Here is a 12921-nt window from a genome sequence, read left to right as displayed (position 1 = left end):
ACAACACTGCATTATTTGAATACACAAAACTGCATTACTTTACTACACAACACAGTAATACACAAAACTGCATTACTTTACTACACAACACAGTAATACACAAAACTGCATTACTTTACTACACAACACACAGTAATACACAAAACTGCATTATTTTACTACACAACACACAGTAATACACAAAACTGCATTATTTAACTACACAACACACAGTAATACACAGAACTGCATTATTTTACTACACAACACACAGTAATACACAAAACTGCATTATTTTATTACACAACACAAAGTAATACACAAAACTGCATTACTTTACTACACAACACAGTAATACACAAAACTGCATTATTTTACTACACAACACACAGTAATACACAAAACTGCATTATTTGAATACACAACACTGCATTATTTGAATACACAACACTGCATTATTTTACTACACAACACAGTAATACACAACACTGCATTATTTGAATACACAACACTGCATTATTTGAATACACAACACTGCATTACTTTGCTACACAGCACACAGTAATACACAACACTGCATTACTTTACCACACAATACTGTTACTTTACTAAACAGCTCTACAAAACACACAGTAATACACAATACTGCACTAATTAATTACACAATACTGCATTACTATACAACAATACACCACACAACACACAGTAATACACAACACAGCAATACTTTACTACACAACATACATTAATACACAATAATGCATTACTTTACTACACAACACAGTAATACACAAAACTGCATTACTTTACTACACAACACAGTAATACACAAAACTGCATTACTTTACTACACAACACAGTAATACACAAAACTGCATTACTTTACTACACAACACAGTAATACACAAAACTGCATTATTTTACTACACAACACACAGTAATATACAAAACTGCATTACTTTACTACACAACACACAGTAATACACAAAACTGCATTACTTTACTACACAACACACAGTAATACACAAAACTGCATTATTTTACTACACAACACACAGTAATACACAAAACTGCATTATTTTACTACACAACACACAGTAATACACAAAACTGCATTACTTTACTACACAACACACAGTAATACACAAAACTGCATTACTTTACTACACAACACAGTAATACACAAAACTGCATTATTTTACTACACAACACTGCACAACACACAATAATACACAAAACTGCATTATTTTACTACACAACACTGCACAACACACAGTAATACACAAAACTGCATTATTTTACTACACAACACACAGTAATACACAAAACTGCATTATTTTACTACACAACACACAGTAATACACAAAACTGCATTATTTTACTACACAACACACAGTAATACACAAAACTGCATTATTTAACTACACAACACACAGTAATACACAAAACTGCATTACTTTACTACACAACACACAGTAATACACAAAACTGCATTATTTTACTACACAACACTGCACAACACACAATAATACACAAAACTGCATTATTTTACTACACAACACTGCACAACACACAATAATACACAAAACTGCATTATTTTACTACACAACACTGCACAACACACAATAATACACAAAACTGCATTATTTTACTACACAACACTGCACAACACACAATAATACACAAAACTGCATTATTTTACTACACAACACTGCACAACACACAGTAATACACAAAACTGCATTATTTTACTACACAACACTGCACAACACACAATAATACACAAAACTGCATTATTTTACTACACAACACTGCACAACACACAGTAATACACAAAACTGCATTATTTTACTACACAACACTGCACAACACACAGTAATACACAAAACTGCATTATTTTACTACACAACACACAGTAATACACAAAACTGCATTATTTTACTACACAACACTGCACAACACACAGTAATACACAAAACTGCATTATTTTACTACACAACACTGCACAACACACAGTAATACACAACACTGCACAACACACAGTAATACACAAAACTGCATTATTTTACTACACAACACACAGTAATACACAAAACTGCATTATGTTACTACACAACACTGCACAACACACAGTAATACACAGAACTGCATTATTTTACTACACAACACTGCACAACACACAGTAATACACAGAACTGCATTATTTTACTACACAACACTGCACAACACACAGTAATACACAGAACTGCATTATTTTACTACACAACACACAGTAATACACAAAACTGCATTATTTTACTACACAACACACAGTAATACACAAAACTGCATTATTTTACTACACAACACTGCATTGTGTAACAGACTGGGCAAAAACATTTGCATCAAATAAATACATGATTTCACATTTTCACATAATCACCATTCTAATAACCAATAATCATGATAATAATCAGCAGAAGAAGAAGAAGAAGAAGAAGAAGAAGAAGAAGAAGAAGAAGTGTGGTTTTTAAGCTACATGATAGTTACACATCACTTCCACCAGTTAATTAGGTGTGAGGTGAGGGTGAGAATGCACTGTAGTGATGCACTCTGGAAAATATTTGACATCAACACCAATTAGTCTTTCAGTTTACAGACTGTACAAATAAATGTGCTGATCATCATTCATGCTGAAATGATGTTTAATTTATCTGCATCAGGACTCTTCACTACAGGGTCACAATCATCACAATGAAATTATTATTATTATTATTATTATTATTATTATTATTATTATTATTATTATTATTATTCAGTGCAGTCATTTGTTCAGAGTCATAATGGTTTTGAACTGTATATATTGTGCTGTAGATATACAGTGTGTTTTGTTGGAGTTTGAGTCTGTACAAGAAAAGAATTCAGGAAAGATGAGAAAATTCAATGCCTTTTGTGTCACAGCACTGAAAAGGAATTCACTGTTCAGACCACATCCCGCCGTTGTGCTACCGGTGTATAGAAAAAGGAAAGCAGTGCTGATAAATGTGTGTAAAACTTTGTGAGTTGAAAAACAGTGTAATTGGATTTTCATTATCTTTAACTTTGTCCTGGTGAGGGTTACGGTGAATCTTTGTCCCAAGGCACAAGCCAGGAACACACCCTTAATGGGATGCCAAGTCCATCACAAGGCTACACACACACACACACACACACTGCTTTCACCTGGAGCTTTTTCTCCATGCGTCTGTGTGGGTTTCTTTCGGGTTCTCGGCTCTCTGGTTTCTCTTCCCAAAACATGCCAGTAGAATATTCCAGAAAGATTCCGGATCCACCGCGATCGTAGAACATGTTGTTTGTGGTACATTTACTGTGTTCATTCATTCATCCACACTAAATGCTTTATCCTGGTCAGGATTGCTGTGGATGAAATCACTGTGGTTAAAAGAGCCAACTATCAAAACACTGTGGGAAAGTAGAAGAAAATAACACCTGTGGGAGCAGACAGGATTAGTCAGAATTCTTTCCAGAGTGGGTGTGATTAATCCAAATTCCTTCTAGGACCTGGGGATTGATTAGAATGCCTTCCAGACAGGGTGGGTTTGGGTCAGAATTCCTTCAGGATTTGGAAAAGTTCACAGTTCTCTTTTCTGCCAGGTTGCAAAGTTTGACCAAAAGACAGGATATAAAAGTAAATCAGAGAAGGCTGAGAAATGACTCCTGAGTAAGAGATAAAAAAAAAAAAAAACAAGGTGTGCTATGATTTACAATTTCAAAAGCAGCAGTAACTTTAAGAAGGTGTTCAGGGTATCTGGGGATGTTCAGGGTATCAGGGTCAGCAGAGTGTTTTAAAACCAAAGGCTCGAATTTCAGTTTTTGTCTCCGCTGAGTTTCAGAAAACTGCAATTCCTTCATTCACAGCTTCAGCTCAGAAACATAAAGCAGCATAATGCAGAGGTACTTTTCACTGCTCTGTACAGTCAACTGAAAATAAATATATATGCAAATGAGATGTTACTTTTTTTTTTGCATCAAAACAATAAATATAACAAAAAGCTCTTGTACATCTGCTTGTTTTTCCCGTCATTTCAGATTCATTTTGAGGCTGAGATTAATCTTGAATGAACCGAGTGTGTATCAGTGAATGCTGAGTAGATTACAGATCAGCGATAGTTCCTGATGTGCTGCTAATACGGATCACTACCAGCTTTATAAAATCAGCAAGAGCGTGACAATAAAGGAGGACGACATGCCGGAAAAAATCAGCAGCTTGACTCTGTTCACGCTGACGTGGCCTACGGTCGGTATTTTCACAAGTAGAAACTTTTTCATTTAATGAAAAAAAACAAATGATTTCTTCTTTTAGTGCATTCCAAGAAAAAAAAAAACATTTCAGATATTCCAATTACTCTTCTGTATGCAGCAGCATCTGTGCTTCAGACAAACCATTAACCATTAACTCTACTGATTCTACAGCTGCAGCTCACAGTAACTTCACGGCACCTTGAAATAGAATCATAAACATACATCAATCATCAGATTCTTTCTCCATTAATTTGGGAACCTGTTCCACATCTCATTCCTGTTCCCATTCTTTCATGAGCTTTTTAGCATTCTACTATTGGACCTTCCACCCTGGAAACACCCCCAGGGCTCAGACGGATTCCTTACTATGCATGGTTCAGTCAAAGAAAAACACAGCTACAGAGGTCTTTGAAATCTAGTGATGGAATGGTTCATGAAAATTCTGCCACCGGAAGAAGGCAAAGCCGTTAGGATGTGAGGCACCAGCATCCCCAAAGAGGTGTTGGAGGCCCTTAAGTGTGCCCTGGTCCACAGGCAAGAGTGGGTCAGGTGCCTGTGACTTTGGTCAGGGGTCTATGAGAAGGTTGCATGGTTAGCTCCAAAGTTCTATCCCCTCTATCAACATGCTGGAGAAACTATGAGACAAATTCCTCTGGCCTGGCATGACTGCAGTGGTCCAGGCATTCTGCCAGTAATTCCCCCAGTGTCAGCACACAGCTTTCCGGAAACTGGTGCCCATGCCCCTCATCCTGCTGTCCATCATTGGTGTCCCCTTTGATTGAATAGGCATGGATCTCATTGGGCCACTCCAGAAGTCCACCTCGGGTCTGGAGTATTTACTTAATCCTCTTTGCTTCTGGTGGAACATAAGGCATGGTGGCACATGCCTTCTTCAGGCATTTCTGTCCTGGGTAAGCCAGCATACAAGGCATTGCTGCCTCAGTCCTCAACTCTTTGTCCTGGATTTAATGGATTTCTGAATATGTAGGTGGCATTCTGGTAATCAGTGACTACTCCACTAAGTACCTCGTGTCCCACAACATTGCCATAGAACTCATGCGCTGTGCAGGGATCCCAAAAGACTTTTTGACTGACCAAGGTAAGCCCTTTGTCTCCTGTTTAATGGTTGATCTGTATCAGCTGTTGCAGAAGAAGAACATCTGTTTACCACCCCAAACTGACCCCTGGGCTCATAGAATGCTTTATTTATATGGAACCAATCAAAGATTGAGTGATGGACGAGGAGAGATGGAACTGGTACCTCCTCCTGTGCTATGTCCTCTCTGCCGTCTGAGATATTCAACAGGCATCCACTAGCTTCACCCTATTTGAGCTCCTCTACAAACTGCTGGATGTGGCCCAGGAGATCTAGGATCAGCAGACCTCCCCATTCTGCTCTTTCATCAAGTATGTGCAGGGGATGCAAGAGCAGATTGACCAAGTGGCTGCAATTGTCCAGAAACATATGGAAGTTGCAGAGGGTCTACAGCCATTCAGCCCAGCCAAGGGAACTCCAGCCGGGTGATCAAGTGCTGGCCCACTGGTAGGGACTATAAACAGTCCTGGAGAATCTTTGGCCCCATGAACTACTGCCTGCAACAACACGGTAAGTGTGCTGACACCCAGGTATATCACATACACTTGCTGAAAAAATGTGTTGAAACAGCGCCAGTGGTGTCTGAGTTTGTTGCTCTCCCTACGGATCCCATGGAGCATACCTTGACCCCAACACTGATAGCAGGTCACTGTTTCTGTGTTAGTTACTGTGACTGTGTAAATTCGTTTGACCATGTAAGTTCCCTTTTCTGTGTTAAGTCCCTGATATTGTAAGCTCCTGTGACTTTGTAAGCCAAGCATAGATTGTCAGGCAAATGAACAGATGAGGGAATGCCAGCAATCTGGTTCAAAGCAGAATGTGAAAATATGTCCTCCAATACCTGATCAGGTAATAAACCATCCTCTTGGAGTTCAAACCATGTGTGTTCAAACAGAGAGTCTGAGAATGGCCAACATGATCATGCAGAGAATTATCAGCAAGAAAAAAAGTTTTTGTTTATCCTATCATTCACATTCAAAACAAATGCTCCTATATTCCAGAAAATAAATGATAAAATCATTGAGATGTCATTGTGAGAAAAGCTTCTTTTTCTTTTAATCCTATGCTAATCCAGTCTAAAGTGAAATGTACATGAATGTCTGCATGGTTTCTCCAGTCGGCTTCAACCAAGCAGCAGGAGATTAACAGAAGCACTCAGAGAGGACAAATTGTCCTCTTCCTCACCTCAGAGGTCCAGAATGATCAGATGCCTTTAAAAGTTCTATTCCATTCTTCAGAGTTTGGAAACAAACCCAAACAAATCCTTTAAATAGATCTGACGTCATGATGAAACACTTCTCGGATGAGTGTGAGGGGGTTGTGACTGCGACACAGCAGGAGTCAGATTTTGAGAGAAGGGCAAAAAAGAAAAAAAGAAACTTCCTGGAAGCCACTTTTTCTTCCCATAAAACCTCGTCACTCATTCAGATGAATTGGTGGAAAACTTTCTGAAGTAGCACATGCGGGTGCTCTTACCACCTACCTGCGGTTTCTGCGGCAGATAAACGCATTTGCTGAGGTCTATTCATAACTTCCAGGAACAGATGTGCACGGCGGGTAGAACCCGGGGAGAACAGCGCACCAAATGCTTATTGTTGAGGCCAACGTCTCCTGTGAGAATTCAGCACTCTCATCTGCATATGCACAACGTGCTGAATTTATAAACAGCAGCTTGTAGTTAGAATATCCTGAAAGAGTAGCAAGCACTCACTTCCGATGTCACCACATCCATGTTTGATCTCAAATGCACACTTTTATTAGCAGTCAGTAAGAACTATTCATTGCTAAACACTCTTGTTTAACCAGACATTGTCTCCAATCAGCTTTACATTAATCCAGATGTGCATTTAGATCCCAAACAAACATCCAGTGGTGATACCGGCACTCTGCTCTCACTGGTTTATTGATTTCTTTATGAAATCTTTCTGAAATCGTACCCAGAACATTGAAATTGAAGTAACATCTAATCTATTTACATTTTTATGTCTAATTATAGTCTTTTGCTTCAGTTGCTGTTTGGTTTGCAGGCAACTAAATGAAGCAAAAACCTGATTTGTGTTAAGAGCTGAAAAATATTCTCATAAAACACTTTCATTTATTGGTCAGAAATACGGTAAAAGCCGGAAAACAAAACCCAACCCTTTCATGCACACACTCATAGATAGTCAGCTTAAGGCTGTTTTTGAAAATTATTCGACATAAATCACCTCTAAATCATGACTTGAGATCATGATCCTGATTTCAGTTGCTCTCTAAGCTATTTGTCATTCTCAATGAAGTGTATAGAACATCTTTATTGCATACACACAATCCCAGTTTAATAAATATACACTAAATGGCTAAAAGTATGTGAAGATTTACATCTATACTCTATGTGGCATATAGTTTATCTCCTCTTATGATCAGGTCTACTCTTCGGGAAGGCTTTCCACTAGATGTTAAAGTGAGGTTTTGGGGATTTGTGATCATTCGGCTACAAGAGTATTAGTGAGATCAGACACTGATGTTGTAAGAGTGAGGAGGTTTGGAGTTCATTCGGTGTTCCAATTCATCCCAAAGGTGTTCAGTGGGGTTGAGTCAGGGCTCTGTGCAGAACACTCGAGTTCTTTTAGCATTAACCTGCACACCACGTCTTCATGGAGCTACTTTGTCTAGACAAAGAACCACATAGGTATGGTGTTCAGAAGTGCCCATATAGAGTATGTACATTTTTTGTAATTATTAATATATGTTCATTTTTGTAGATCATCTTATCCTCCATATCCTCCTTAATTCTTATGGCCACAAGTAGACACTACACTGGAACTCCTCTTCATTACAATGTAGATTTTTTAGATAACCATCCAGTTCTGTTTTTATCACATTCAGTAGCCATAATTTGTGTACTGGTGAGGTATAAGAGTATGTGTTGTAATCTCAAGGTCACTCCCACATGCCTCCAAACACTCCATCACCTCCATTGTATCTAATGTATCTGCCTTGACTTGTCTCCTTGACCTTATGCTGCTAGACGTGTTGAGCTTTCTATGATGAACACGCTGAGAATGTTACTCAGCAGTTATTATTATTATTAATAATAAAGATTCAAACATGTTTAACTGCTACATCCATTCAAATTAAATGCTCTTTAAAAGCCTGGTCCTGTTTCTGAACACTGAGTATTTCACACCAGCTAATTGTTCCTCGGGTCTGAGGCTCGTGCCTATGCAGCAGTAGGCAGCCTCATTAGGCTGTTAACGGCCCCCTCACCATTTAGATCCTTTCACTCAAACTGAACACATGGCACTAAATCAGGAAAACTGCACCAATACTGATTTCAGGGTGTTTTAGGGCACAGAAAGGCAGCACTCCACTGAATATGTAAAATACTTGCCTCAGGAGGGCAACAAGAAAGAGACCAGGGCTATAAATAATGGAAAAGTACAATTATTGACCATCAGTAATGGAAATCACTGTGTTAAACAATCTGTTCTGTGCTTTACGCATTACATTAAAAGGTGATGAGTGAGAAATAAAACACTGTCATGCTGATATTGAAAAGCACAGAGTGGAGTAATGGAGCGGAGTCAAAGCTGATTATTTACCCCTAACAGCACAACAACCTACAAATAACTACAATTTTATTCATTAAAGAACATCACATCATACTTTTACCCATTTAGAGTTACATTTCATAATGTGAAACGAGTTAATTTCTCGTTGTCTCTTCTGTTACAGCAGCTATAGCAAAGAAATGTGGCTTATCATGTTGCAATAAACATTAAAAAAAGAATAAAAATCCATTTATTTATTTATTTTTGTTTATTTATTTTAGTAGTATTCTCAGGGCAATTTATAACAAAACATCATTTTTATATTTTATATATATATTTTTTTATAAATGCTGTTATAAAATTTGCTTTCAAAAATTTACTTTTACTATCACAGCAATTTTCTTTTTTTAATAAACAAACAGCTTAAAAATTAAACTCTGCACCTGTAGCCATCTTCACCTCCATTACATGGCACTAGGGCTCGTTTTAGCTATTAATCCAAATCTAATAAAATCATATTTCACCAACATTGTATGTTATTATAATTAATATATTGTATATGTTTATGACAATGTTTTATTTATTTTTCAAATGTGTAATCTGGGTACTGTGTAGTTGTCTTTAAGTCTCTTCCATACTATAAATAGAAGTAAAGAAACAGCAAACACGAACATGTGTAACACTTGAACATGTGTCAGACTTTTGTTTTGCTAAGAAGTAGGATTGAAGCAGCAGGGCAGCGCAGCTGGAACAGGCTGTACTCCGGCTTAAAGCTGGCCTTGTGTGAAGGTAGAGTTCACCGTGTTCTGTCTCAATCGATTCCTCTTCAGGAGGTAAAGAAACACAATCTCAGATTCAGGAGACGAATGGTTTCTGTGGGCAAAGTTCAGGCCCACACATCTCCAAGTGCTCTGAGTGGAACATGCTGAGAGAACCGACAACAGAAGAACACGTGGACGAATCAAACCTTTACATTACTTTTTCTCTTTTGGATGAATGCTAGTGTTTTACATTTCAGGTTTCAGATGATTCTGTGCAAAGTGTCACAATTGTGATGCCATGTTAAGTGTTTTTATTATTATTATTATTATTATTATTATTATTATTATTATTATTATTATTATTATTATTATTATTATTCTGTGTGTGTGTTGAAACCAAAAGAAACAAGCACACACATCCTGCTTCTGTTAGCATTTACTGCAGCACAAACACACACCAGCGACTCAGCAATGGATGCTAGGCTGTAAAATTCTGTTTTGTTTTTTTTTACACCAATCGCCTTTATCATCTATGCAAATGCACAGCTTTAGTTCTAACCCTAGCTTTAGTTCAAATGCAAGCTTTGTACTTGAGAAAGTACAACACTCACAGATGATGGCAGGATGACAGACGAAAAGATTCCTAGCTCTCTGAGGTGAAATATTACACACAAACGGGATACAGACGTGTGTGTGTGTGTGTGTGTGTGTTAGGGTGGTCCAGAACCCATAGAAGACATTATGAGATTAATCACAGTGACAGCACTGATGAATGGAAACTCCTTCAGAGGCCCAGCATGCTTTGCTGCAGCCACACAGAGAGCGTCATTAATTATCATTCAGCAGCGCCGGAGATCCGTCAGCGTTCTGACCTCCTCTTCGAGGCCAGCTTCCTGTTTATACAATCGCTCATATCTCTTCATGTACTTGTTTGTTATGTTATCATTTTCAGATTCAATTCTATTCAATTCAGCTCATTAATAGCAGACTTTGTCACAAAGCAGCTTTACAGAAATCTATAAATTCAGAATATACAGTATAATATGTAATATGGTATCATGGTATCATAATATGGTTGAGTGATTCCACATGTGAGGCGTTTTTTAGTCCTTAAACCTCCTAAAATATGTAACTGTTAAAATATTATTATATAACACTGAAACTACTTCATCAGTTCTCAACAGTGGAGTCAGACGTTATTTATTATGCGCATCTACGATTATTAACTTGATTCATGGAATATTTTTTATAGAATAATTAAACATGTCAGATGATTATTTATTAACCTGTCATTATCCTTCATGCACAATGGAAATTCTCTTAAGTCCAGTTTACAGCAGCCTGCAGCATATGGTTTCTAGCTGTACGAAAAAAACACAGTTTCCAGGCTACATAAAGCAGTGTGTTTAATCTAATAATCTAATGGCACATATATCAGCACAGATATATCTAATGACACACATCTGTCATACATCTTAGAGCTGAGAATCTCACAGGATTAACCAGTTGTTGATGTTTGTAATAAGCAGTGGAGAAGGAAGAGACCTGTTGAACACTACACGCTCTACACATGCTGGGATTTACACTTGTGAAAATATTAGGAGAAATGCAACGCCTGAACTGAGGTGCAACACATAAATATAACATTTCTACAGGGACGAGCAGAAAAACCCTTCAGAAGATCGTGACTGTTTTTATTCATCAAGGAGACTTTATCGTATTCAGTAGTCATGAGTCGTGTAATTTCAAGGTCACTCCCACACGCCTGTATTTAATACATCTGCCTGTATTTATTTATTATCACATTCATCTGCCTCGACTCGTCTCCTTGAACTTACGCTGCTAGACATGTTGAGCCTTTTATGATGAACGTGCTGAGAACATTATTCAGCATTTATTATTATTATTATTATTATTATTATTATTAAAGATTCAAACATGTTTAAATGCTATATCTTTTCCAAATAAACGCTCTTTAAAAGTCTGATCCTGAAAATAATTGTTACTCAGGTCTGAGGCTCATGCCCATGCAGCAGCGGGCAGTTCTTCTCGATGTCTCTGTACATCACTTCCCCTCAATTCTTAATAAAGTCAGCCCAACGATTTCCATGACTGATAATGCTCCCATTAAGCTGTTACCATTTAGCTCCTTTCAGTCAAACTGACCACCTCGGAACAACTGACCCAACACTGATTTTAGGGTAATGTCAGAATAATTAGGTCTCATGTTAGGGATTAAAGCAATTAAATATCTGGACATGTTTTGTATTAGCTTTTCATCTGTGATTCATCCAGTCAGTGTGATTCCCTAAATAAATGTGGACACATGCTGATGAAATATTAAATGTTACAGAATGGATGGTGAAGAGGAGGAGCAGTAACATGGACGAAGGGTTTGACAGTGACGTGTTGAAAATCAGTCAGAGAACTGAATGAAATTACGCTGATGTTATGATCCCTGTTATGATTCTCTCTCTCTCTCTCTCTCTCTCTCGTTCAGGATGTTCTGAGAACTGCATTTGAGAACATGGGGATCAACATCACTGCATTAGAATAATATAAAACTGAAAGAGTTTGTTATGCTTGAGCAGCAAGTACACTGTGTTCCATTATTACGCCATTATCCCAAAGTATTTTGTATGTTCCAGCTTTGTTTCCTACCTTGTCTAGTCTTTGCTCTGTACTTGCCGATATATCATCCAGTGTTATTAACGTTTGTGTAGATTTTTAGCTGTATGTATTCTTGCCGTTGAACTTTAATTTGGATGTCTATAATTATAGAATTCACACAATCACTTGTAAAAGCTGGAGACAGACATGAGAATGTTGCACCAGACAATAGTGTCTGGTAGCTGGTACAACAAGGGTGCCATTTGTTTTAGAAGAATCAGTATTCCGCTCGACTAACAATGTGTTTACACTAGCGATGAGCATTTCTGTTCTATGTGCAACACCGACTGCACTGAGACTTTGATGCAGTAAAGCACTGACATGTTTGTGCTTTTAGAACCTTTGCCCATGGTGCTGTTTTCTTCACATTTCACTTTCTCTACTACTCAGTACACAGTTCTTAATGTTATTCCGGAGACGTTTATGACAACATAATAAAGTCACGTTCCAAATTGTTTTTGTACTTTTGTATAGATAGTGAAGTTTTAGATTTTTTTAAAAATATCTGTCTGAGTCTGAGTCTCCTGCTGGTCTAATTAACGCAGACATCTTCTTTAGCTTTCTCCTCACATGCAGGCGTGCAAGAATGAATGCTAAGCAT

This window comes from Hemibagrus wyckioides, linkage group LG13 (assembly GCF_019097595.1).
Source record: "Hemibagrus wyckioides isolate EC202008001 linkage group LG13, SWU_Hwy_1.0, whole genome shotgun sequence".
In the NCBI taxonomy this organism is placed as follows: Eukaryota; Metazoa; Chordata; class Actinopteri; order Siluriformes; family Bagridae; genus Hemibagrus; species Hemibagrus wyckioides.
This window is presented reverse-complemented; position numbering follows the sequence as displayed.